Genomic DNA, 2,259 nt, shown 5'->3' on the forward strand with positions numbered 1-2,259 from the left:
AATCAAGCTTTCAAAAATCAGAGATAAGGACAGAATCCTGAAAGCAGCAAGGGAAAATAGAAGTGTAACATACAAAGGCAAACTAATCAGATTAAGCTCAGCTCTCTCAGCAGAAACCATTCAGGAAGAAAGCAATGTGGAGACATATATAAAACCCTGAAAGAAAAAAAAACTGCCAACCAAGAAACCTCTACCCAGCAAAGCTGTCAATCAAACACAAGGGTGTAATCAAAATATTCCAGGATAAACAGAAGCTAAGGGATTTTTTCCAAAGCCAATCCTGTGATGAAAAACATACTAAAGGAAGTTCTGTAGACTGAGAACCAACAAGAACAGACAACAACCAGAGATTGACATATTTGGCAGCATCACCCTGAACTCAATTGACAAATGGAAGAGTTGAGAACATAAAAAAATTATAAGAATAGAGGATCTGGGAGATCAGTCTATGATCAAAACAATTACAATGTAAAAGAAGGTAAATACAGAGGAACAGAGATCCAGGTGAGGAGAAGATCAGGTAGATTACAGGATAAAATTAGACTGTCTTAAATGGGGGGAGGGGAGGGGAATTAATGGAATATAAGGTAACCACAACAGTGAGGTTGGAGTGGGGGTTTTAGTTCGGGTGTTGGAGAGGGCAGTACAAGAAGTGGGAGGAGGTGGAAGAACAAGATAGATAGGGGAACACTGAGACAGGTTTGCATGGCCTAAGTGATACAGAGGTAAATACTGATGCATGCTCAACTTTGGAACAACAGGGCTCTGTGATACAGGGATTTAGGCATAGTTTGAGAGGGGAAAGAATACTAAGATGCTTGACTGTCTTGTGAATATTGATTTCCCTTGCCTACTATTGTAAAATAGACACTTGTGTGGGATAGAAAGGAATGTTGGGAAACATGACTACAGAAAACTTGTAAGCCCGTCTTCAGCCTATAACTGATTGGAATACCTAAAAGGGGTTCTAGAACTTGCCCAGTGAAATAGGCCTCTTGTAGAGCCTTTGCAGAGTATAGGACCTTAGGTGGAATCCTTCTGAGGTGGGACATTCCCACTAGCAAGTACAAGCAGACAAGCCTGGAACAGCTAGAGTAACAGAAGATGCATCTTCAAAGAAAGACCATCTGAACAAACCCAAAACAAAAATGTCAGCATGACTGGCTACTGCAAAAATAAGCAAGCTGTTCGCTAGGAAGCCATCAAGGCAAGCAATCAAGTTTCTTCAGGACAAACTCCCCTCTAAGACTGAAACTCAAAGGGAACACGTGAGCAGGCATGTAAGCTTGTTGGCAACCACACTGGTCTATTGGTGAGTGGAAGAGGGGGAAAGGCAGCAATGAAGAAATAGGCTGAGTTCAACCACAGTCCATTGACTTCCATTGACCAAGAGATGAGAGAGAGAAGAAGAAGGGCTGGTTGGTCCAAAGTGTGGTGAGACCTGGGGACACTTGAGCCCATGGACAAGGATATAGCCTTAGAGGGCTAGAGCATAGAGTAAAGCATCCAGCTGATATGAAGTGAGGGGAGATACACACGAACACCCAAACCTGCAGACAGTACCCATTTAACCTACCTCAACGGCTTGATAATCAGAACTCGACTAGAGGAAGATTTTTTTTTTTAATTTTTTATAAAGGAAATAAGGATAAATTGCTACAATTTCATGAACCTGACCTATACTCGTGGAGGTTGCTGTTGTTGTTAATTGCCATCAAGTCGTTTTTGACCCATAGCGACCCTGTATAGGGTTTCTGAGACTGTATATCTTTACAGGAGCAGAAATCCTCATCTTTATCCTGTGGAGCAGCTGGTAGTTTCGAACTGCTGACCTTGCGGTTCACAGCCCGATTCGTAACCACTATGCTACCAGAGCTCATGGAGGTAGTAACACTAAATACCAATAGAGAGGGCAGTATTAATGCTATCCCCTCTGTACACAGGGCAGATAGGGACGGGCAACTTAGACACTGGCTACCTAAAATGAGGGGGCAATAAAGGCATGAAGTGACTGGCTTACAAGGTTTCATGATGGAATTTAGTTTAAGATTGTGTGAGGGGAAAAAGAGTCCCCACTGAATAATTTTCATGTTGTCTAGATGGGTCTGGTGAAAAGAGATGGGGATAAGATTCTTATGATTCAATAGTGAGTAATTGTTATCATGACTAATTACAACTGTCACAATAGTAAAGGTAGAAGTTTTGTAACAAAAACAGGGGAGTGCTTAATCTTAGAGTCCGGAAACAGAGGAGGGAGAA

General features: G+C 41.9%; 1 protein-coding gene and 1 pseudogene across 1 annotated transcript in view; one reads left to right on the forward strand and one right to left on the reverse strand.

Annotated features, from left to right (window-relative positions):
- IMPG2 (interphotoreceptor matrix proteoglycan 2) overlaps positions 1-2,259 on the reverse strand; it is a 214,031-nt gene that overhangs the window by 196,089 nt on the left and 15,683 nt on the right. The window lies entirely within an intron of this gene.
- Positions 1-2,259, forward strand: part of LOC102831125 — a 4,749-nt pseudogene that overhangs the window by 1,582 nt on the left and 908 nt on the right.

The sequence above is a fragment of the Chrysochloris asiatica genome, unplaced genomic scaffold (genome assembly GCF_000296735.1).
Source record: "Chrysochloris asiatica unplaced genomic scaffold, ChrAsi1.0 scaffold00120, whole genome shotgun sequence".
Classification (NCBI taxonomy): domain Eukaryota; kingdom Metazoa; phylum Chordata; class Mammalia; order Afrosoricida; family Chrysochloridae; genus Chrysochloris; species Chrysochloris asiatica.